We start from the raw sequence: 27,315 nt of genomic DNA on the forward strand, positions 1-27,315 counted from the left end.
GATAGTGTCACTGTTAATTTAAGTTCTGCCACAATTTCCATCTAGATTTACTACCTTTATACAACTATCAGTAGTAGAATAAATAATAAATAACATAAAATAAGCTCCGTAAAGACTGACAAATCCACAAAATTTCAAATCAAATTCAAAAGTGTCAAATGAATCGTCAAACAGAACTGTCAAGGATCCCCACCCTAGAGAGCTTTTTCCGCCCACCATGCATGAATACATGGATAGCATTATGCTCCTTCCTTAGTCTTCTTATTCAAAACTTAAGTCTTTTTCAGAACGATTTGTGATTTAGATCTTTATTTCGAAATAGAAAAAGATTACAGTCTTTTTAGGAAAGACTTTCTTTTCCGCTCTAAGTTGGTTTCCACTTTGGAATCAGTGTAGTGTTTGCTCCTTTTCTAGCTAGATCGTTTGCTTGTTTATTACCTTCTATATATTGGACTGGCACCCAGAATTGAAGGACTTTATTTTATTTGCCTAATTTGTTCAGCTGCTCTAAGCATTCTTTGACCAACTTCGAATTGACGATTACTGAGTTGATCGCTTTTAATGCTGCTTGACTATAGTTTTTATTTACTATAGTTCCTATCTCAGATAAGTTTACGCCATCTTTCTATAGCGTATATTTTTGCTTGAAGGATTCTGGGGTAAATGCCCATTGGTTCGAAGTATTTTTTTAGTTTTCGGCCCAAATAATCCTATCCCTGTTCCTGCTTTGCAAAAAGAGCCATTTAAAAATGAACTAGTCGTTACTCGCAACTACTTCCACGTATACCACGAATATCTTATTCATTTCCTTTATAGTTAAAACTTACAAATACTGTCCTTATACCATATACCCCATAATAAAAACATAAACATTATGAATTTCGTGTCACTTGCCTTCGTGCTGTCAACTTATAACATGGACAAAAAGTTTATTTTAAACTAGAAATCCAGAACCTACACTCAAATGATAGTATATTACTCAACGAGCATATAATGGTGGCCGTTACTCATGCGGATGAAGTTTATGTCATAAATCATCCAAGTAAATAACAGCCATTATATGCGAATAAAATACTATACTTTATCCAGGACTATCAAAAAAAATTAGGTAATATTAAAATAAGTTTTTATTTTTAATGCCAGATAAATACTGAACGAGTATAACGAGTAAGTAACGTAGAAATAAAACAATAAAATTTTCTTTATTTTGTGCGTAAAATCAATACCACCTAGACAAGAAGGTAGAGATGGGCAAAAGTAACCGGTTTTTTGAATAACCGGTATTTTCCTCTAAAATAACCGGTTATTTAAAGGTAGTTTTTTTTTCACCAGTTAACCTAATAACCTTGCAATACGTTCAATAACCTATAGCCGGTTATTTTTAAAAAAATCGTACTTGTTTAAAACAAGTAACAATTAAATATTAGCTGTTTGAATCGTAAATTTTGAAGAAGCGAACGACACGGATCTTCCCGATATTTTGACGATAACGGGAGATCCCGCTCCCGCTCCCAAAACGAAAATATATGACATCAAACATCAAATGTCAAAATTAAATCAGGCATCAGGCGAACCCTGATAATAATCAAAACAACGGCCGAATGGCCCTGACTGGTCAGGCCGTAAAACAAAGAGTACTAATGCCATAGAAAGGCTACTACTAGCCACCAGCTAGCCAAGTGATACGAACCTAACTTCAAATAGATTCTCTAAATTCTATATTTAAATTTTAACCAACTATAACAGTTTTCAACGGTTCTTCAAAAGTTTTCCATGGTTTCGCCCAGTTTCACCCACGTTTCACCATAAATATATTTTATTTGTAGTTTGAAGTCTCTTGAAGCTTAGACTAAGAATACAAAATTGAAGTTCAAGTAATGAATGAAGATAATCTTTCATTATTTATTCATTCAGTCTCCTTATTTTCTTTGGTATTTGATTTAAAATAACTTGGTTGTAGATTGTAGAACTTGTGAGTTGTGTGGTTTATTTGAACGTTAAGTAATTACTAGTTTTAATATCATATCCATGTCTACTCAGAAAAGTGAGGTTAGCATTAGCAGGTTAGGTTATTTGAATAACCGGTTAATTTGTGTCGGTTAATTTTGTCAAGTTATTATTTTTTAAAGATAATTCCGGTTAACCTATAACCGGTTTTTTACCAATAACCGCCCATCTCTACAAGAAGGCCTCGGAACAAGACGCGCGACCGCTCCTCAGTAGGTCATTAGATACACATTGCGTATATAGAGCGTATACTAAAATAGTATTATTTTTCACAATATTTTGCTATTTTTTTTGTAAATTACCTTTTCTTTAATAGTAAGATTTTTCGATGTAATACTGTATGTTATATTTATAAATAATATGATTTCAGAGGAAAAATAAACTAAATTTACTCTAGTACGTTTTCCAGTATCATCATTAATCATATTATATTCATTAAATTGTAATGTGTCAATTTGAGAAATAAAATAGGAATCTATTATGTTATAAATTCTATTATATATAGATATTAATCTATATATTACTAAAAATGGAGAAAGATACTTAGAGTCTAAATTAGATACAGAGAACATAAATAAATGCAGATTTTTAATTTGAAAGAGTGGATAATTTCCGTTTGTTTTCTTTCCCAAGTCGGTCATTTGACTTGCCACAATAGTTTTTTAAAAGTGTATTTGTGATAGAATTTATTATAGCATGTTATGATCAATTTTTGAAATTGGTGAAATATGTACAACTTCTTTAAAATCTGAAAGTGCGCTGCTAATCATAAAAGTAAATGCTGAATTGGCTAAAGTGGCACTTTTAGCAGCTGTTCCAACAATATTTCCTCCCTTATAATCCATATATGGTTTAATATGAATTTCATCCATGAGTAAAATCATGTGTTTTTGGTGATCTTTTAAATATTTGTATACATTTTTGGCATATAGTAAAAAAGATTGTCTTTCTTCCAGAGTTGGGTCAGTGAGAAACGAATTACATATAGATTTTAGTGTATCAGGATGAAAATCCATGATTTGTTGTTAAAAATCCATGATTTCTTAAATACTTATATGCATGAGGACTGATTGTATTTAATATTGCACATAATATTAGGGTGTCAGCTGAATATCGATTTCTTTTTTTAGATAAAGTTAATAGTTTTAATTGTTCACATAAAAAAGACACTGATGACTCTTCGTGTTATAAATTATCTAGAATGCTGCAAAACTGATTAATTATATTATTGAATCTGTTTGTTTTTTCCTCTTTTGATGTTGGGTGGGTACTCGATGCAAGATTTTCTAATTTTTCTATCTCATTTATTACTTCTGATAAATCATTAATATTATTTAAGGTAAAAGGTATTTTAAATTTATTTGTGTTTAAGGAAATAGCATGTTCATATAAATATGTGTGATGTGTGCAGTTTTAATTCGGAATCAATATTTATAGAATAAGTAATAATAGGACCTGGAGATCTTTTTATTTTAAATAATAGAACTTCGTTTAAGTTACTGACTATTTTATACCATTTTTCAGGAAGTATCCAACTATCAAAAATTTGTTTAAATTTATCGAAGTTTTTAAAAGTTGTTAATTTTTTATAGGTCTCATATTCCTGCATACTTTCTGTAAGCGCTTTTTGCAAATTTTGTTCCTCTTGTATAATTGACTTTGCTCTCTACTTTTTCGGTTGTTATCGGGTTTCGAAAGGTAAGAGGGACAATTTGGAAAAATTGTTGGAACAGAACCTGTTCAAAGTGTTGGACGTTGTAAAGGTATATCGACAGTTTTACCTGATTTCTCATCAAAATAAGTATTAAAAAATTTGATACTTCCTTTTGAAAAATGCTGCTCGCAAACCCTGGTGTTTTTAGTGGGCTGAAAGTTGTCTCTTGGAATCGAACGTACCCATTGTTTCAAAAGTTGTTCGCCCTTTGGAAAGGCGAAAATATGGACACGTTTGTCGTCGTAATAATTACCACTGCACCCCGGAACACAACACTAATACGGCATGTTTACAGCACAATATCGAACACCAAACACTAAAAACTATCTAAAACGCTGTAAATACTGGAATTACAAACGAGAGCGGTCAAACGAAAAAATCATCTGGCGCTCAGCAAAACGTAAACATGTGGTCGCCATCATGTCGCCCTTAGATTTTACCACCTTACGGGTAATATGATTGGTCCAATTCACGTGGGAGTTTTGAATCGGTACAACTGGACTCGGTCTTGCGAAATTCCTAAAGCGCAGCGGCGGTGGTGCCGGTTTGCTTCGGAAATACGATCGAACATAGTAAAAGCAAAGTAAAAGATGAATGCCTACATACCAAGAAATGCAACCTCGCCCGTATTGGACAACCGGGGCCTTCTTAATTTCTAGGTGGTATTGGTAAAATCGCATTCCAAGCCGATTTGGATCGAGCACAGCTTTTGTTTGGAGTTTAGATTGAGATATCCGTGGAAGCGGTGAATAATGAATATTATTATTATTTCATAAACTCATGTATAATAATCAAATTATAAACGAGTCATGGATAAAGAAAATTTATACATAAAGTCCCTACATAAACATAAGCATTTCCCGTTTTAATCCTAGGTGCTATTTTTTTTACAGAATCAAGTGCTACAAGCTAGACCAGGAATCATCATGAGCAACGAGAACTTAGCTCTGCAAGCAGTCACTCGTAGTCAAGCAGGAAATTACTCTTGCGTGGGTTCAAATGTTGAAGGAGATGGTGATAGTAACATAATCCACTTGAAAATAATGTGTAAGTATAACTATATTTACATAATGAACTATAGCTAACACTACACATTTTAGTGTAAAATATTTACATTTTTGTCCTATGTTATTTACAACAGTTTTTATCATTGTTTACATATTTTTAAACGGTTTTATTTAGCTCGACCCGTACAGTATTTATTTGTTTGTTTATTTGGGTCAAAATTAGAAATTGAAATTTAAGTACCTTCCTGTTGTCAGATTGATCTGAAATTTGGTACACACCTTTAGTTCCGATGACAATACAATATAGTAATATCAAAAAACATTGAAATCTAAGATGGCCGCCGGTACAAAAGGCGGATTTCATATTTTTCTACAACCCCCTCAATATGGGTATCAAATGACAGGGCTACACTAGTAGAATACTGTGATTATGACAAAATTTAAAATCCAAGATGGACGTCGTTACAAAATGGCGTATTAGGCGAGGGCATGAGTAGTCGTGTTCAGAACAGTTGTGTCCAAGATTGTGTGACGTTAAAAAAAATAGGTGATGAATTTGTGAAAATGTTGCGGTCCAACATTGACGTTACGAAAGGATTGGTAAATGGTGCTATAGGCCACATTACAGAAATTGTTTGGCCTCAGTTCCGTCGAACCCAAATGTACGAAAAGATGTACCATCAGTTTGGGATTGACTTGGCAGAGACGGCATACACGTTATACACCCGAAAGCCATACAGTTTCCAGCAAAATTCAATTATGGTACGGCTGAAAGAAGGATGTTACCCTTAATTTTGTCATGGGCATCCACCGTCTATAAAATGCAGGGCAGCACAGTCGACCATGCAGTAGTGTATTTGGGCTCAAAATTGTTTGAGGAAGGGCAAGCATACGTGGCTCTAAGTCGAGTCAAGTCTCTGGAAGGGCTATGTGTTGAGGAATTAGATTGTAATAAATTATCAGGTAAAAAACCATGTAACAATGATGCACTAAATGAATTAAATAGAATGAGGAATATTCGGTAGGCATTTCCGTTAAATACTAAAAACTAGAAAATAAAAAATCGGTAAAAAACTTTTAAGTTAAACGGTTTTATCTTATGTGCACTGAAAACTAGAAAATAATAATAACAATTAGTTGTTTTGAACTTCTAGTTCAGAAAATATTTTAGTACTAGGCAGAATACTTTTAGGCATATTAGACTAAAATAAAAACGTGGGGCCCCTCTGAAATCCTACCTATGGCAAAGCATATCTTTATACTTTGGTATATGAGCTCGGCGTTCGCTGATGAAGCCGCCACGGCTGGTTATTGATTGTCAAAATCTCCAGTTACGATTATAGTAAGTCGATGCAATCCACACTTAGTATAGAAGAAAGTATTACAGCAATAATTAATGGGCCCCACGTTTTTATTTTAGTCTAATATGCCTAAAAGCTATTCTGCCTAGTACTAAAACTCATTTCTGAACTAGAAGTTCAAGTGTCAATCTAATTGTTACTATTATCTACCAGTTTCATGCATAGATAAAATGTTCCGCTTAGCTTAAAAGTTTTTTTACCGATTTTTTTAATGATAGAAGTTTCAACCTAAATTTTAATGACTTTTAATGTGATGAATATATTAAGAGAAAGTATCGAAGGCTACATTAGCCAGCTTACGAGGACAAGGAACATAAAAAGTCAAATGAAATGGATAAATAATTCTCATCTATGATAATGTAACAAAAGATGGTCATAAAAGAGTGGGCGACCAACGCATATAATGGTGGAAGAATTGAATTTGAAGAAAATCTGCGGTAGAGATCCTGAAACAGCAGAACATATATTATGTCTCTGCGACGTTCCGGATCGCAAGCGGCACTTAGAGAGATAGCGGCCTGCGTGCAATGGTAGTACTTTCGCTCGTAGCGTTGAAAACAAATTTCTTGCAGTAGAGGTATATAATAAAATTATATAAGGGTTCTTGCCACTTAACTGCTAATATAGAAATTTAATTCTACGCTGTGTTTGTCATAATGCGGATCAACCTGCCTCACTACCGGTTTCAGGCCCTACTCCATCATCAGGTGAGCTTGGGAGATCCACAAAATGACACAACCACAGCACCGAGATAGTTAATTCAAAACTTGTCAGGAAAGGAAAAATATTTTTATAATTTGGCTTTGCCTGAAAAAAAAGCCTTTTACTCATCCTTTTACTATCAGTAAGTTGCGCCTCGGTGGTACGAAAGTACACTACCATTGCGCGCAGGCCGCTATCTCCCGTTCGGGACTCTAATATCTAACCGATACTTCAATAAGTCAGAATTAATCTGATTCTGCGTCTGTAAGTTTGTCATTTTGTGGATCTCCCAGCTCACCTGATGATGGAGTAGGGCTCCGAAACCGGTAGTGATGGAGAGGGCTCCGAAACCGGTAGTGAGAGCAGGTTGATCCGCATTATGACAAACACAGCGTAGAATTAAATTTCTATATTAGCAGTTAAGTGGCAAGAACCCTTATATAATTTTATTATTGAAATTAAAGGAACAAACTTGTACGCTAATTGAAACCATTAATTTATTCCACTAATTGCGAGGTTCTGATTGAAGCTTAAGTTGAGATATAAAAAGGGGACAAACACAATAGGCCTTACAGCCAACGCCAATAATCTTCAACGTCCGATAAGAGCTTTAACGTTAAATAACAAATTCGTCGAAGTTTTCGTGTATAAATTTCAAATCTGTGAAGAATATTTTTTAGAATAAATAGTAATGAAAGATTATCAAATTTAAATGAGATTTCTTCCGAATAAGAGGTCTTAAATTTGCTGGGTAGTAAATAGTCAAAATCTTAAAACGCCTCAAAACCGGTTAACAAATGATAGCACTTGCAAATGTCAGCGAAAGGATCCGAAAAACGAGAATGAAAAAAGATGAAATTCCGAGCGGCAATAATACGGAAAAGGAAAAAGACGCTGTTTGCTCCCACATACACAAATCGGACACGGGGTCAACTGGAAAAGGGAAAGAAGAGAAATGCGCCATCCGAAACTAAAACATTTTCAATAGCACGCGTCATTGCACCGCCTCCGGACGGTACGTCTCGGACGGAGAGACGATTTCGCCAGTGAATAAAACGGGCACGGCTGTAGGTAAATAATGGCCCTTGTCCGTGTAATCGCGACGTTTATTGAGAGAATAATAAATAAATCCTTTGGAAAATGGTCGCGAGCAAGTGGGAGACACTTGCGACCAGTGTAATGTGTTCTCTAGAATCTAGAGTGCAATTGAGACGAATATTATGTTATTGATAACTTTTATTTTTATTGGAAAAATTGTAATATTTTTAAAAGTAGATTTTCCCTTGACATTATCAAATGATAGGCTTGTGAAATAATGAGATATCTTTTTGAAGTTAATATTAATTCAAACTCACTTTTAAATTTTATACAACGTTGATGACATAGTCCTAATTGCCAATAGTTCTGAAAAATTACAAGCCAGCAATAAAATAGGTCTCAAAATAAATTTAGCAAAAACTAAAGTAATTTACAACAAACTAACGTAAATGCTTGTTCTAGAATATAATCTTAATAATTTTAAGGTTTAGATTAGTTAACGCTTTTTTCTGATCTGACCAAAACTTTATATAAATGTCTTAATTTTTAGCATATGTCCCTCTGCATATTATTTATCCAATTTAAAGTAGCTAATTACTATTAAGTAGGATAATTGCAAATTGTTTTTTCAGTCAAGCCGATATGGGAACACATCAAAAAAGAGTCTACGGTATTGCCCGGCTTTGAAGAATCCAGAATTTTGTGCGAGGTTGAATCATATCCACCACCTGACAGATTCAGTTGGTCCTTTAACAATTCGGCAGAAGTAATGGAAGTACCTCAAGAACGATATAATTCCAACTATACACCATTTTACATCAATATTAACCTACACGCCTGTACGGAGCTGGACTATGGAACAGTATGTTGAAAATAATTTATTATAATATAGTGTACTTTCATAGTAATAATAGTTAATTGTGTGACTTTAATAATTATATACCGTATGATCGAAAAAAACGGCGTTAAAAACGGCTGGGAAATGTCAATCGATGCTAATTTTGGCGAGGTCAATATCTAGACATCATTTATTAATAATTGAAAAAAAATTAACACTAATTATAGAAAGATTTAAAAAGTATAGAACGTTTCCAGACGCACAAATCTATTTCTAAAAAATATACTGTAAGATCGATCTAACCGGCGCCGGCGTCTAGTTGGCTTAGTATGGCCCTGTATATTAACAAATAACTTTTATAATATTCAAATATACGGGGTGGCCCATTAGTCCTAGAAATACCAACATCGTCGTTGTTTATGAAGATATGACGAAAACTTGTTTATGAAGATATGACGAAAACTGACGAAAAATTCTGAAATATTATGAAAATCGGGAAACTATAAAATAGCAACGTCTCTAGTATAGAATTTCTTTTTAAATTACTGTTTTCTTAAAAATTTCGATAAAAGAAGAAAATATTGTGGAGTAGCGAAGAAAATTATTAAATGCAAAGTACTCATACCAAATCAACTTTAAATCAAGGCGCTCCTATTCGTTATTTATAATTTTAAAACTGGAAAACTTTTCCGGGTAAAGAAAAACACGAAGATTAGTTTTTCAAGTCGAGCAATTTTTCTCGGCCGGTAAGCTTGACTTTAATATCGCGGATACTAGGAAACCAACTCAAGGAAAACCACTATTTACAAGGCTTTTCTCATACAGTATACCGGGTGCGTCTCAAAAGTGTCTCACCCTTATAATTTTTTTATTTTTTTAGTTAAAAAAACGAGATTTGGTATGTTAGTATATGACATAAATTAGGATTGATTGGCGTATTCGATTATTTTCGGACACTTCCTGTTTCATGACTACAACTTTTGATTTTTAAATGGTTCACCTCAGTATTTTTTACTTTATTCAATAGAAAATGACACTCTGAATAGAATGACATATATGTCGTAAAAATAACCGTATTTTAAATTTCGATCTAGAGTACCATGACTGTAGCCTTGGAAAAATAGATTTGAACATTAAAAACTACCAAATATCATTTTTTATCTGAAAAAAAGTTATATGGGTGAGCCTCTTGAAAAACACCAGAAGTGGGATTCTGTAAGCTCGTAATTTGAAATTTCTTGCTAGTGACTCACTATTCTTATGATATTTTTAGGATGTATAATGTAATTTTCCTCGATTTACGAAATTGGCCGACTGATATTTTCATCCCATTCGATCAAAAAATTTCTCGAAATTTATTGATTCGTTATTCGGCAGACTCGGCAAGACAGAGGTTAAAAGGTCTTGCTATAGTGATGATAAAATTTCATTCAATCATGGTCCCTTCTCAGGTTCGGCCTTCCTCTACGTCTCTTAATTCCTCGTGAATACCATGCTGTAATTTTTGTGGTCCAACTGTTGTCCGTTCTTCTTGGCAGATGTCCTGCTCAATGCCATTGAGAGATTCGACTCTGTGGATGACATCTATTACCTGGGTCTTTTGTCTTGTCCACTCTATTCTTTTACGGTTTCTCTTGCTTATTCCCAGCATATTTCGTTCCATTGGGCGTTGTGCGACCTACAGTTTTCTTATGATGTCCGTTTTAAGTGTCCAAGTTTCGCATGCATAGGTCATGACTGGAAGTACGGAAGTACACATTGGTCGAATGGTTTCTTCTTTATATTCAGTGGCATTCTAGGTTTGAATATGATTGAGTTTCTTCCATAAGTACTCCATGCTAAGTTAATTCTTCTGTTGATTTCTGTAGGTAGGGATCCCGAGCTGTGTATTAGTTGTCAAAAAATATATTATTCTTCTGTTTCCAATGTTGTGTTACTTATTAGAATGTCTTTTCTTTCCACTAGTTCGTTGTATGTACATTACTTTAGTTTTTGCTAAATTAATTTTAAGACACACTTTATTGCTGGCTGTATTTAGTTCATTAGTTTGTGCTTGTAGCTTTTCAGGACTATTGGTAATTAGGACTACGTCATCATCGAATTTTAGATGCTCAAGATATATTCTCTATCTATTTTGAATTCTTTGTTGGTCCAGTCTAGTCGACGGAAGATTTCTTCTAATGTTGCTGTAAACAGCTTTGGGATATCGCGTCTAATGAATATGAGATCAATAAATATAACTATTTTTTCCTAAAATTTAAAAAGTTGGTGGAATAAATGGTATAATACAATTTAATAGATAGTTTATCTAATATTAGGTTTACAATAGACAACTTTAGTTTAACAATATGTTTAAATGTTTTGTAAAAAAAGATTATAAACTATAAAAATATTATAGAACTTTTTTCGATACGCTAAATTGGTCCACCCGGTAGAGTAATGTTCTTATTTGGTTCGCATTACATGCTCTGAAGGAAAACTCTAGGACTTCTAAAAATCCAACTTTATTCTTGAATTAAATGAACAACTATTCTTTCTTATCTCTTAATTGAAATTATTCTATGCTTAATACTACGCTGTCGCGCGACGCATAATACATAATTGCATTCCGTAATATTAAACAACTAATTATAAACATAACATACATTGTCCTTAATTAACTTACGTAAGAAATACTTATATCTACACAATTATATACAGGGTGTATAATACACTACAGTAGGAAAATAATCTAAAATACAAATAAATATTTTTTACAAAATTCGCTTCGCTTTCTGTGTTCAGTTAAGAGTCTACGCTGTACGTTCGGGTCGCTTTCAGAGATCGGGTAAAACGGGTGTGTGTTTAAAGGAAATAAATATTATATTTCAGAAATCTGCTTAAGGCTTAGCCCGATCCTGTCGTGTTAAACCACACCCAAAATTCCAAACACACGTGCTTTGATTAAGGCTTGATTAAGGTTTACAGAGCTCCAGCATTTTCCATACAATAGCGAGCAATTTGTTACAGAACCTTATAAATTATATATCACTGTAATCACAAAACTTCAATCTATTTCCTTATTGTAAGGGAATTTTAAATTACGTTTTTATTTTTGAAAAAATTTAGTCCAAACATAAGGAATATTTTGTTGATGTTTCGCCATCAAAATCTTAAAAATAATGGAGTTGTCTAAAAATGTGCTACAATACGGATATAGTGTAATCCTTTATCTTTAATTTCCTTTTTCATTTATGTAAAAATACCTAAAAAAACGTTAAATTTAGGTACTTTTTCGGACTAGTGAAATGGACTCTTAAATGTTAGATATCAGAACACACAGAGAAAGAAACTTTGGAATTTACACCGGAAAAAGAGTCGATTAAATAATTCAACCCTCTTCCGGGCATGTTTTTAAACGAAGGTCGAATTAAACTTTCAGGTTATGTGCTGGGGCAACAACTTGGCAGGACGACAGCAGGAGCCCTGCATATTTCATATCATCGCCGCCGGAAAACCCGATCCCTTGTACAACTGTTCCATCGTCAACAGGACCAACGACTCGCTGGAGGTGGAGTGTACGGAGGGATTTGACGGAGGACAGCCCCAATACTTTTTGCTGGAGGTAAGGGTTTACGTGTATGTCGGACAGACAGGTTGTTTTTATTTATTTTTTATCTAGCCTCTATTTACCGTTAACTGTATGTACAGGGTGGCGCCTCTCATACGCCGCGAAGGCCCCAAGGAGAACAATAGTTTATATCGAATTGAAATTTTGGCAGCATATGTAGGTTAACTGAAAGCATTTTATAAAAATATATAGAATTATACAGGGTGTCCCCAAAACAGTTACACATTAAAGTTGTGTTTTTTTTAATGGAACACCCTATATATTAATTAATTTTCGAATTCTAGGAAAAAAATAAAGGTGAGTTTTATTAAAGAAGCATATACCTAAAATCTAAGGATTTTGACATATTTCACATTTTGTGAAAATGAAGAATAAATTTTAGAAAAGTTATACAGGATGAGACAAAATTAATATGGAACACTAGTCACTTTTAGAGGCAAGTTACTCCTTTATTTTAAATGGAACACCCAGTATATTATTTCGGTGTTTAATGGGGAATTTATATATCTTCAAAATATTATTAAGGTTGCCTACCCATCAGACAAAGGTTTTCCCAGATATTTTAATTTTGCGTCAATAAATCTGTATTATTTGAAAAAATCTAGGCGGCTGTGTGATATACCATTTGTTAATTTAACAAAAATTAAAAATTGTAGAGTAAAATACTCAAGAATAATAAAAAGATACACGTTTAAAACATACTTCAATTATTACAGAATTAAAACTAGATGTAAACCTATAATTATGCGACAAAAATTAGCTAGATGAAATCAAATGCTCAAAATGCTTCCTTTCCTGTTAACTGCATAAAATGACTATCTTTTCGTTTCAAAAGGCATATTATGTGGAGTTCTACCTCGAAAAACAGCTACAATAATTTCTCTAATGTTGTCGACAATAGTTGGTCGAGTTTTGTAAACACTGTCTTTAACATATCCCCATAAAAAAACCAGACTAGATAAAATCAGGAGCATTTAACTATTCTATTAATTTGTGAATGAATCCACCAACTAATAGAATCGTATCAATTCTCTCTGATGTAGGATAAGTTTGCATTTTCGGCAAATTTCTGAGAATTTTTTTGTTTTAACTGATACAAATGATAACTAGTTGTTAAAGTTGGACTAGTTAGACAGCTATGTTGAAGTAACGTCAGACCCATATCACAGCCACCTAGATTTTCTCAAATAATAAAGATCTACTCAGATCAAATCACCACAGTCTTGGAAAACACACCACGATCTTCCAAGCTGAGCTATATGCTATTGAATCCTGTGTGCAACTGCTGGTAGAACAGCAATACACCGGGAAAACAATATGCATATTTTCGGATAGTCAAGCTCCGCTGAAAGCACTTGAGGCAACGAAAAGCACGTCTATGACGATTCTTCATTGTAAGAAACTACTCAATATACTGGGAGATAGGAACAAAGTGTCGCTAATATGGATACCGGGACATGTCGGCCTAGAGGGAAATGAACGTGCTGATTCCTTTGCCAAAATTGGTGCAGGCTCGCCATTCGTGGGCCCAGAACCGACACTTAGCGTTCCTAAAAATCTCGCAAGAGACAGGCTCTGTGAATGGGTTAGAAGTGAGACGTTCCGGGACTGTCATTCCAGTCCCGGAACATGCCAAGAAAATCCTAGCAGGGCCATCCAAACATAGAACAGTAGAACTCCTAAAGGCCGGTAGGAATGGAACGCGTGTGCTCACTGCAGTGTACACGGGCCACTGCCGGCTGAGATCTCACCTACAGAGGACGGGACTGGTGGAAGACGCCGAATGCCGACTCTGTATGGAAGATGATGAAACAATGAAGCACGTTATGTGTATCTGCCCCGCTGGGAGCAGGACCAGGTTTAAGATGTTTGGCAAACCCATGCTAGACCTATCAGACCTAGGAGACATATCGCCCTCAGACATAACGGCTTATATTAAAAGGCTGGGTCTTGAGGATGAACTTTGACGCTCTTGTAAATTAGAGCTTGTAGAAACTGAGCCACAATAGGCTCTCGCGGCCTCAGTGGAGGGTCCCCTATGGGACCCACTCTTAGTCAAATACAAATACAAAAATACAGATCAAATCACGTAAATGAAAATATCTATGAAAATCTTTGTTTGAGGGGTAGGCAACCTTAATAGTATTTTGAGGAGACATGAATTCTCCATTGAATATCGGAATAATATACTGGGTGTTCCATTTAATATAAGAGAGTAACATGCTTTCAAAGGTGACCAATGTTCAATATTAATTTCGTCTCACCTTGTATAATTTTTTGGATCAAGTTTTAATTTGATTTAAAGTATAATAGTTAATTTAACTAAATATTAGGCTATACCGGGTAAATTCCAATTTAGGTAGCTTTTATTGTAACTTAAAAATTGTTCTTTATTTCTAGAAAATGTTAAAACCCTTACATTTTAGTCATATACTTTTAGTCTTATAAAACTCACCTTTATTTTTCTTCTAATAATAGGGTGTTCCATTACATAAAACACAACTTTGATATGTAACTTTTTTGGGGCACCCTGTAGAACTCTCTATATTTTTAAAAAATGCTCTGAATTAACTTACATATGCTCACAAAATTTCATTTTAATAGAAACTGTCGTTTTCCTTGGAGCCTTTGCGGCGTATGAGAGGCGCCACCCTGTTATGTCGGACAGACAGGTTGCTTCTATTTATTTTTTATCTTGCTTCTATTTACCTTTACCTGTATGTACGTATCTGCAGAGTCTCCTGTTGAAAAGGGTGAGTCTGAAATAAATGTAAATATTTTTTTCAGGGCTGGTAGATTTCTATAAAAGGAACATATTTTCTCTTCCAGAGGCCAAAGTACAATTATTTTACGTTAAAATTGAATAAAAATGATTTTATAGGGAAAGAGTATCAGTAGTTTCAGGTATACACTCAAGCGAAAAAAAAACAACGGAGAATTTTTTCGTCAAGTTTAAGTGTTTTATTTTTTTTTTACTTTTAGCCCTATTTTCATGAATTTTTTAGTAAACTGTATATAAATCTATCAACTTTAATCCAGAAACTCAGTTTTTTTTATAACTTTAGTATTTGGCTTATTATACAGGGTTAAGTGAAGGGTTGTTTTTTACCTTAACTTTAAAACACCCTGTGCAATAATTTTGTGTAACATTTCCTTAAACATTATTTTTCGGTCAGAGCCATGTCTGCTGAGCATTTTCTTTTCTAACTCATGTCAACACATCATGTCTTGGTTAATTTTTAAGAGCAAAATGAACTTGCCACCAACAATTTGCAATTTTTTCAACTATCATTACTATATGATGTTAATTTTTAATATCAGGAGGTGGCTTCGGTGACTATTGTCGTAATGTCATATCGACACTTATTAGAACTCTATATTAAATTATATAAAGGGTGTTTCAAAAAACATGCGCCATCTCTCGTGCGGAGATTCCTCAAATCCACATAGGTCCGATTCTGCTTATCTTATTATGCTTATTATTATTATGCTACAGTGTCTTAAAGTCTTAATAATCTTTAGATTTATTATAATTTTCTTTCAAGTACTTTTAGTGATTCCAATGAAATTTTGAGGGTAAAAATTATTTTAAGTGCTTCATATTTTAATGCTAAAAAATTGTAGATAAATTCATCAGGGACTTGCATATGGGTTATAACTGGAATATTTTTCAAAAATAAGTCATGTGCTCCACTGAGTTTTTTTATATCAAAATCTTGTTGGCCGTTTAATGCCAATTAAAAGTTATCTCGAATTCGGCCTCCTTGGTGAAATAAACCCAATTTTAATTTGTTATCACAATTAATAAAATTAAAATAAAATTAATAAATTATATATTTTACCTAATTTATTATTAAATATTATAATGGAAAACAAATTTCTTGCAGTTTTTAGGTATATAATAAAATTATATAAGAGTTTCTTGCCTTGAACTGCTAATATAGAAATTAATTCCACGCTGTGTTCGACATAATGTGGATAAACCTGCTCTCACTACCGGTTTCGGGGCCCTACCCCATCATCAGGTGAGCTTGGGTCGTTTCCACAATATGTCGAGCACAGCGCAGAGTATATAAACACGACTTGTCGTAAAGTAGCGGTAAGATATTAAGTCCCGCATCGCGAGATAGCGGCCTGCGTGCAATGGTAGTACTTTCGTACCACCGAGGCACAACTATCTATTGTAAATAAAGGCTTTTTTCGGCTAGCCCAAATTATATAATGGAAAATAAATTTCTTGCAGTTTTTAGGTATATAATAAAATTATATAAGAGTTTCTTGCCTTGAACTGCTAATATAGAAATTAATTCCACGCTGTGTTCGACATAATGTGGATCAACCTGCTCTCACTACATGTTTCGGGGCCCTACCCCATCATCAGGTGAGCTTGGGTCGTTTCCACAATATGTCGAGCACAGCGCAGAGTATATAAACACGACTTGTCGTAAAGTAGCGGTAAGATATTAAGTCCCGCATGGCAAGATAGCGGCCTGCGTGCAATGGTAGTACTTTCGTACCACCGAGGCACAACTATCGATAGTAAATAAAGGCTTTTTTCGGCTAGCCCAAATTATATAATGGAAAATAAATTTCTTGCAGTTTTTAGGTATATAATAAAATTATATAAGAGTTTCTTGCCTTGAACTGCTAATATAGAAATTAAGTCCACGCTGTGTTCGACATAATGTGAATCAACCTGCTCTCACTAGCACCACCAGCTCTCACCAACTCTAGCAACCAGCTCTCACCAACGACCCAAGCTCACCTGATGATGGGGTAGGGCCCCGAAACCGGTAGTGAGAGCAGGTTGATCCACATTATGTCGAACACAGCGTGGAATTAATTTCTATATTAGCAGTTCAAGGCAAGAAACTCTTATATAATTTTATTATTAAATATTGTTACTATTAGTTATTAATACTATTAGTCCAACCTACAGCATTTTCAAATAAAAAAATAATGGCATTTCAGATAATTACAAAAAACCTAATTTTAAAAAGTTTTAACATCCTGTAACTAAAACTATGCACTTCCATACCCATGTTTATAGGAACTTTTTTTCATATTTTTTGATGAGGAATCAATGAGTACTTATTTAAAACTTTCGCAAGTTAATGATATTATTTTTTTTTAAATGTTGCTATTACACTTTGGATCAAGGCAAATTAATAAAGTTGCGTTTATCTCATCAAGTAGGCCAAAATCGACAAAATATCAAGAGACAACTTTTAATCGGCATTAAACTGCTTATTAGACTATTTTGCTAACAAGAGAAAAAAACTCAGTGGCGTACATGCTTTTTTTAGAAAAATATTCCAGTGATAACCCATATGCACGTCCCTGGAGAATATGTCGATAATTTTATCATGGAGAGAGCGTCTAGCACTATCCATAGTAGTACGTTTTGTACTCAAATGCTATTCTCTGCTTTTCGTTTTGTCAGATTGAGGGTTACAGCAAAGTCGGCCTGACGATGGAGATAAATTTCCGAAACCGGTCGTTGAATGGCTGTTCCCTTCAGTCTGATGAACTTAATGCAGAGAAATTTATAATAAATCTAAAAAAATTAAGACTTTATCACCCTGTAGCTACGAAACAAAGCAGAATCGGACCTATATTGTTATAAAAAATACATATTATTTTTATGTGAGGATTTTCACCACGAGGGACGGTACATGTTTTTTGAAACACCCTGTATAACTACTAAACAAACTACTTTGTATATAGTCTGTCCAACGAGAAGATCCTTGACAGTGATAGATGTGTCTGTCATTTTAATTTCAAAGTAGTTTATTTTATTTTACAAAGAAATAAGTTGGTACAACTGGAACACATAGCAGGAAATTATTATATTTAAAATTTGACTGACAAGTGATTAATGAGTGATTACTTCAAAATATTGTGAAAAAAACTGTATAAAACTGATAAAATGTAATCGAGTTATTTAATTTAATAAAAAACGATATGTGTTAATACAAAACAAACAAGAACAAGACACCACATACTAAAAAATATAAAAAAGAACTATTTCTTACTTTCAAGCTTTATGAAACTTCCCGCATTTATGATTATATTTATCAATATAACTTATGTACAAATACAAATTTGTAATATTCCGCAGAAATAAATAAAACAACATAAATAAAACAAACTATTTTATTATTAATAACACTTACCAAATTTTATAGGTATCTTAAAGGTTGATTAATTAACTTTAATCTTAATTTTTTAAACCAGTACCTTTGGCATTATTTTTCTTGTGCCGTACTAAAATTCATTACTTACGTATCGTGTGATGTCGATATTTTACAGCTACTCCAGTTTTTAGTATGTGTTTAGTATGGTCCTTCTACCATATTCGAGATCACTTATCTACGACGAGATGGTATACGAACTTTAATGATGGTAACTTTATTGGTGTATAAGACTTTTTGCCTGGGCAGCGAGTATTAACCATAAACTGTGCTCTGGGTCTACAGTTAATTTTCACTCGATTTTTCCTCCACTTGACTTCAAAAGACACAAAACACACGTAATAACATGAATCAAAATGCATCATCTTCCAAAACGCAGGGTATTTGACAAAACTGACAAAAGTTGACTCAAAATTATAACCTCTAATTTGGCAAGACTTTGACAAGCGTCAAAAATCTAAAGGCGAGTTCATACGCATCGGCGTCCGTTTGTCGTTCATCATTCCGTCAAACCAATAAAATTGAAATACGATCTGTCATATTTGAAATAAACCAATAAAACTGGTTAAATACAACAAGACACGACGCATGACGGATTTATATTTAAACCTATCCATAGTTAACTTAAAAATTATTAGAAACTTTTTTTAGTAAAATAATTATATTGGTATGGGACGTCATCTGCTTTTCTTCTGTCATCGTCTGTCGAAATCTTACCTGAGAAAAAAAAACAGAGTATAGTTTATATTAAATTTTTAATCACGTGATTAAGCTTGACCGGTACACCGTTGCCCACTTTTACATATTTTCTTTTTATCAAAATATTTTAGGAAACAAAAATAAATTAATTGTAGATATATAAACAGTTATTATTTACATCAACAAAACTCACCTTCTTCCATAAAGGACCATTACTACCGCTTTCCCGATCAAAATATTCTAATAAGAGTTGCGATGATTTTTTACGGCTATTAAGCTATCTTGTACACTACAAAAGGTTCTAAGACAATGTTCAACTGGAGGGTTTGCTAGTAAAATTGTTTAAGCTTAAAGTATCACAACACAATTCATTTAAACCAAAAACTCGTAATACAAAACTAAAATGAGAAAATGAATGACAATGTCAAGAAATTAATAAAAATTATTAAATTTAATTTTAAATATTACTTAGTTTTATAGTTTTGCAACTTTTAATTATCTTTTAGTTATAATGTAATATGGTATGATGCACCTTTAATTGTTTATAGTTTATTTCTTGAAATCGGTTCAAACTAAATAAATCAATATAATTTCACACAAATAAATTTAAAATTTCTACTCATTTCTTACACATCATTGAATGAAGGACAGTAGCAGTTTGAATAGCCACGAACATTATGAATAATCTTGTTAAACTTCCTCAACATACTAAAATAACACGTTTAGAATCAATACTGATATTAATACCGGTCAATTGGCACTAAATCACCACCACCCTTGCCGAAATCTTGTTGATTCAGTCGGTTCGACTGAATTATTGGCGTTTCATTGGGGGCGGAAAGCCGGAAATCGGACGCCACCGAGACGCGGGCGTCTCCCAGGGGCGGAATTAACCTTGGCCCGACCGCCCGTCCTCAGCTTTATTAATATGCATTAGGCAACTTGTTATCCTGTATCTATTAAGGCGCCGAAGACGCTCCGATATGCAGCCGGTTCGTTATTGTTGGAAAGTTTACCGTGATAGTCGAGGCTAGAAAGAAACGGTTCCAGGGAATTGTTTTAGCCCCTTGGGGATAGTTTTCTATAGGAAGGGATGAAGGGTGGGTTTAAGACCGACGCTTGTAGGGGACTGCTTCAAGAGGAAATGAAAGGTTTATTTTGTCAGTGTCCTACTGTTCATTTAATTGTCTTGACAGTTAATGTTTCTCAAGCCGGTCATGGCTTTAACTGTAGTATGTCGAACTACTGTGCGAGCGGTACTTGATTCTATACCCAACCAGTACGTTAGCTTTAATTTGTTTAAATAAAAATATTATTAAAAAATGTCTATACTTCTGTGGCGGATTGATCTCCTCAAAAAAGTCCAATGGATATCTCGCCACTTGTACTGTAACAAAATCTACAAAATAAAATAGTTATTTTTTGTAAACATTGTTGCATTAACCCAACGGAGACCAGCTTGTGAGCAGTGATTTACTAATAAACAAATTTGCCTAACGGACAAAAAAAAATGCTTAAGTATATCTTTTCCTGTCGTCGGAAGAAAAAAAACACAATAAACAAGGAAAAACTATTTAAAATATCTAAATACTGATGACACGCATGACAAATACAAGCGAGAGGTCACAACGGTCTTTATAAAGCAAGGCACTGAAAGAATAGTATGTTTCTAAAATTTTAGTACCTACATACTGTTCGTGTTGTAGTATGTATGTTTTATATAATTTTTATACAAACAAATCTGTATTTACACTGCAGATATTCTCTAATATGATACAAAGTCAACCAGCGTTACAATAGGGCTCATTTTCAGGTTTCCTATTTGTTATTTTAATTCCAAGGAAGAGTGGAAAGATATAATATAAGATTATGGAAGATATATAAGAATTAGGAACTACTGGAAAGATAAGGGTAAAAAATACCAATCACTTGTTCGAAGAAGATATAAAAATTGTAATTTTGATGATTAGTATTATCAGGAGAAGAAAAAGTGAATACTGAACTTTTTTTTTAAATACTCTTTCTTCCAAACTAATCAACTCCCAACAATTACACTAATGTCACTGTATGTATATGTTCACACAATATAAGAAAAAAGTGCTGGTATGTAAATGATCACTAGTAACATGACTCTTTAGCAATAGATATATTTAACTGAAAAATCAACAATTTGACTCGGTTACAAAAAAGCAATTAAACAACAAAAAGTGTATCATATCCATGTACATTGTAACTAAGTTGTGGATTTACCATGAGAGTCGTTTCAACTGGTGGTCTCTCATCAAGAGAGCGGTTTAAAGTTTTTTTACAACTTTTGTTTCAATACCAATCAAAATATAGTTTAGCCAATGTGTTCCTTTTTTGTTAAAGAAACACAGTAGCTACAATATATTTTGGTTGGCATTGAAACAAAAGTCGTAAAAAACTTTAAACCGCTCTCTTGAAAAATTTCAAAAAACGAGTTACACCACTTCGTGATATCTACGGCGTTCTGTCAACAGATTGATAATTTTTAAATTTTGCGAAATATTTCCTATACTTTTAGATTTACACTTCTTGTCTCTTGAGCTCAAGAACGGAAAAATTCGGGGATCGGGGAGGCTATCATACGGGTCTATCGGTCCCAATTCATTCATTTGGAAAATAGATATTTAACAAAATTCTAATATTTGTGAGTTATGAGGGGTTATCCCATCTTGCTGAAAGTATATTTCACGTAAATTGTGTAAAGGAATATCTAAAAGTCCGGGATGATAGCTTTCAAGATTTGCAAATAGCGGTAAAGAGTTAAGTTTTCATGATATATAAAGAATGTATTAGTAGCTCCCAAAATAAAACAAGAGACAGGTAGCAGTATACTCTTAATAATTCTGCAGTTTTTTTTATTATCAATCATGGCCTACTAATAAATATGATTTTTAAAAAAAAATGGCAGTAAATATTGAAAATTAATATTCAGTGACATATATTTTTGAGAAGCTTATGGCAAGCCAGATCATACAATTTATAAATATACAGGGTGTTCTATTTAAGAAAACATAACTTTATTACATATTTTTAAAAATATTTTTTTCGTAGAAAAACACACTATGCGACTGTATTCTACGTAGAAAGTTCTACAAGAATCAGTTTTCACCTTCTCGATTTCATCCACAATAACGGAGATACGGAGACTTTCCCAAATTGCAAAATTTTCAAAAAGACCCTCAGAAACGAAGAGGGCTATGAAAATTTTCTTTACAGCATCTTCCATTTGACAAAAAAATGGGATGTGTTGTACAAACCTTTTTCTAATAACGGAGATACTGTATGATTTCAACCAAAATGTAACCCTGTACATATCGCGAAGCTTGTATCCCAATTAGTTTTAATTCATATTTAAACGTTTTTCTTAATTTTAAAAATAAAACGCATGTCGGAAACTGGAAGCGAATTAATAATTAAGTCCATTTAAATTACTACATTAGGAGCAAATAAATAAATCATATAATTTTCGTTCCCAACCAGAGAGGATGAGACGATGATGTTTTAAAGCGTGTTTCGCTTTGATGTTGTCTAATACCTCACAAATGTATTCTTTAACAAACTTAAACACATTTCGTATAAATAACGGCTGAGTCGGTAGAAAAGATCAAAGATGTTTTTATGGTAAACATGTAAATAACGTTACGTTGCTTTGAGCGTAGCATTTTGCATTTTATCGGAAGAAAATATTTGTAAAATTGGGTTAGAATAATATATATTCAGCTTGCAAGGTAATGAGGAAAATGAAGAGAGAAAAATAACAATGTTATTTTTAGACGTTATAATTCTCGTTTGTTTTTCTATACGAAATATTATGTTAATAATTTTTAATTTATATGTTTTCATAATTTATTGCTTATTTATAACATTTATGTATTTGTATCTTGGAAACTTTTTTTTTCCATAGCAACTGTTAAAATTGCCTTGTATCTATCAAAAATAGTAGATAAAATAATACTTTAACCGCAAGGGTAGATTAAATGATACTTTAACAGCGAGGATAGGTTAAAAACTTTATTCTGCAATCCTGTATTAAAATTATTCAAATTACAAAGAATCATCATTTCGTATTCATGAAAGCTATGAGCTTGTTATATCTACAAAGTTTAGATGTTACTATACTACTACGGAAATTTAAACAGTATAGCTTATCCTTACCTTGAAATATCAATGTTTTCATTGAGCAGCAGTGTACTTTTTAACATTGAATAATACGACCATAAACTGGACGGCTCCATTTTCTTTGATTTTTTCAGAAAAATATGCTAAAAGCTGGTTTTTCAGAAAAATATGCTAAAAAATGTTTTCACTTGATCTTTCTTCTCGTACGTTTTTAAATTGCTTTCATTTTTGAAAATGTTTGTATTCCTTTTCACAAGTTATTCGGGATTTAAATGGAAGTAGTTTGGATATGGCGTTGGTCGCCTCGGCCTGAATATCTGTTGGTAATTTACTTATTTCGTTTTGAGCCATTTCTGGCTCCAATTCAATCAGCAATCGACACGAAAGAAAATTAAAAAATATTGACTCAAAACTGACAACTAAAGAGAGACAGCTTTATTTATTTGTCAAATTACATAGAAACCAACGCCCACCCAGCACAATATTTTTTCTACTCGTAATATGGATGCGAAAATGTCTACAAATAAAAATCTGATAGGATTTTACCTATTTTTAAAATTGCAAAAGACAACATCCCTCTTATGCACATCGTTTCAGAAACCCGTAAGCTTCTTTTGTGCATTTCGAATCCATAAGTTTTATCAAAGATGTTTGTGCATCTTAAAAACAAACCCCTGTCTATTTTAGTTCTTATGGAGAAATAACAAAACTAGATTCTGGACCTTGAATCTTACTCGTTTGAGTCCAACTTACTGTTTTTTTTATAGTAACCATTTAGTTTTATATTGCGAAATGTTTTTTACATTACATGTTGTTCTGTTTAATTTTAACAGAACGTAAACGGTTTTTATAGACGTATATCTGTTGACAAAAACTAAAGTGTTTTTGAATAGTATCTAGATATTTTAAATAGTTTTTTGTTCTTTTTGCTTCCGACGACGCCCGACGACCCTCCGATTAACTCTCTATAATAAGTCAAATACCAAAGGTTAAAATAAACTGAGTTTACGATTTAAAGTAGATGATATATTTTTATATAGTTTGCTAAAAAAATGAAGTAAATAGGTCTAAAAACAAAAAAATACATATTAGTATTTTAATAAAGCACGCTTTTAGATGTTTCAAAAAACTTTTAATAAGAGTAACTTTAACTCAACATATATGTTTCGGCTTGTTAGGCCTTTTTCAAGAGTTTTTTAAGAACTAATCGTCTAACTACACTGTAACTATATATATATTTACTATGGGGGTGGGTTCAGAGAGTTTACAATAGGGGTAATAAAAAATGTGTTTAGAAATCCTTGTTGGTCGTTAACATTATTTTCGTTTTTAACAGATTTTAGTATTTCTAACTGTTCAATGTAATTTAAGCGTCTACCTTTTGTTTCTCTGTGTAGTAACTTAATTGAGTTTTCATTAATTTTGTGATTATTTACTATACAATGAGTTGCAAGACCAGAACTATGCTGGAGATTATTAATAGACTTTACATGTTCTTTAATCCTTATATCTAAATTTCTACCTGTTTGGCCTATGTACACGGCATCACAATCATTGCAATCCACCCTATATACACCCGACTTATTTTTGACATTAGTTTTGTCTTTATTATTTAATAAAATTTGACCTAAATTTCTTTTATTTACGTTAATAGTTTTACATCCTATTTTATTGAGATTATTTGAAATTTTGTTAGTTAAATTAGGAATGTAGTTTAAAAGTCGATAATTGTTATTGTCTTTAGAATTAGCGGAATAAAATTTTTTTTTCATTAATATTTTCTTTTGTTTTCTCTTTAGCATATTATCAATAAGGGAACACTTATATCCATTGTTGACGGCGATTTGTTTCATAATATTTAACTCTTTTTTAAAATTCTCTGGGCTCAGTGGAAATGTCACCCTTTCATAGTTTAATTCATAGATTAGTAATGTTTCCACTGAGCCCAGAGAATTTTAATAAAGAGTTAAATATTATTAAACAAATCGCCATCAATAATGGATATAAGTGTTCCCTTATTGATAATATGCTAAAGAGAAAACAAAAGAAAATATTAATGAAAAAAAATTTTTATTCCGCTAATTCTAAAGACAATAACAATTATCGACTTTTAAACTACATTCCTAATTTAACTAACAAAATTTCAAATAATCTCAATAAAATAGGATGTAAAACTATTAACGTAAATAAAAAAAATTTAGGTCAAATTTTATTAAATAATAAAGACAAAACTAATGTCAAAAAATAAGTCGGGTGTGTATATAGGGTGGATTGCAATGATTGTGATAGATATAATGATTAAAGAACATGTAAAGTCTATTAATAATCTCCAGCATAGTTCTGGTCTTGCAACATTCATTGTATAGTAAATAATCACAAAATTAATGAAAACTCAATTAAGTACTACACAGAAGAAACAAAAAGGTAGACGCTTAAATTACATTGAACAGTTAGAAAAGCTAAAATCTGTTAAAAACGAAAATAATGTTAACGACCAACAATTTCTAAACTTTTTTATTACCCCTATTGTAAACTCTCTGAACCCACCCCCATAGTAAAATATATATAGTTACAGTGTAGTTAGACGATTAGTTCTTAAAAACTCTTGAAAAAAACAAGCCGAAACATATATGTTGAGTTAAAGTTACTCTTATTAAAAGTTTTTTGAAACATCTAAAAGCGTGCTTTATTAAAATACTAATATTTCAACGATGTTTCACAAGGAACCAACCACAGCTTCAGTACAAAAAAAAATACACTTTAAAGGCGCACTCTCACGACTCGTCTACTTGGCAAGTACGCCAATATTTGCATATTTGGCAAGTATCCCCACCAGTCCCCACTTTGTAAACAACTTCGGCAAGTGTGGCGCTCACACGACGTGTCCATTTCAACAAGTACGCCAGCACAAACATTGTTTAAATCCTTGGCAAGTAAACAGTATAGTCGCATCGATGGATATCGGTCGTTCCAAAATTGTCATTGCTAGTGATTCTTTTTAAGTTCTTTTACTGTACACTGCAATACGATTTCTATGTTCTTTATGTTTGGCCATCCATATGAAGGGCTGATTTTCGTATAAAGCCATAAATTCGAAAATAACATAATTTGAAGACTACGCGGGAAAAACCAGTTTTTGCCATTTTAATTGGAGCCGAGAAAAATGCAATTTAGTGTTTTTAAAGAAATATGTTATTTTCGGTTGACCTAACCAATTCAGAATTATTAATATTGTGAATTATCGCCATATTCTGAAATACCGAAATCAAAATGTGTGTGAGGTTCAAGTTAACGTGTCCTTTCTGTTGCAATGGCTAAACTGGACGGGACCTACTTTGTTTACGCGGAGTCCGAACCGCGGTCCTCGGCCATATCATGGTCAATGGCCTACCGACTTAGGAAGTGTGTAAATTAACTCTTACTCACGAGATATCCGATCTCATCCGGCCTCGAACCGGCGTGAATGAGCAGTGTGCATCAATAGATTTTACACTTTTCCCTTGGACAACAGCACGATGCAAAGTTTCGAACCGGTCACCCGTTCATCAACTAGCATCGCCTTGCGTCGCTTAACTTCGGTGTTCTAATGGGAACCGGTGTTTCGACGTAGCTGGGCCGTTGCCCTGAAATCAAAATGTCAAAATGCAAAACAAAACAGGGGAAACCCAGGGATGTCCAATTAAAGGTTGTATAAAACTTAAATCTAAACTATTATTCTTTTGTTGTAGGAAGAAAATTAATATTTAGGTAGGTTTTTTATTACAATATATAAATTTATAACTTATAATACTAATTGCAAGATGCATGCTTGTCGCCCATGCGTAAGTACATCTCTGGTTTTTGCCATTTACGCGTGGACTACTCTGGTTTTTCCTTTTTACGGCAAAATAACCAAGCTGTAATATCTCTAGGACTAAGCGTATTATTGCTTTCTTTTTCTCGAATGACGTTAACATTTGTCTGTAAAGTTGTATCGCTATCTTAATTTCTATGAAACTG

At 33.1% G+C, this 27,315-nt stretch overlaps 1 protein-coding gene across 1 annotated transcript in view; it reads left to right on the forward strand.

Annotated features, from left to right (window-relative positions):
• LOC115888037 (nephrin-like) overlaps nucleotides 1-27,315 on the forward strand; it is a 409,016-nt gene that overhangs the window by 288,840 nt on the left and 92,861 nt on the right.

Source organism: Sitophilus oryzae, unplaced genomic scaffold (assembly GCF_002938485.1).
Source record: "Sitophilus oryzae breed Bouriz unplaced genomic scaffold, Soryzae_2.0 scaffold_682_pilon_pilon, whole genome shotgun sequence".
Classification (NCBI taxonomy): Eukaryota; Metazoa; Arthropoda; class Insecta; order Coleoptera; family Curculionidae; genus Sitophilus; species Sitophilus oryzae.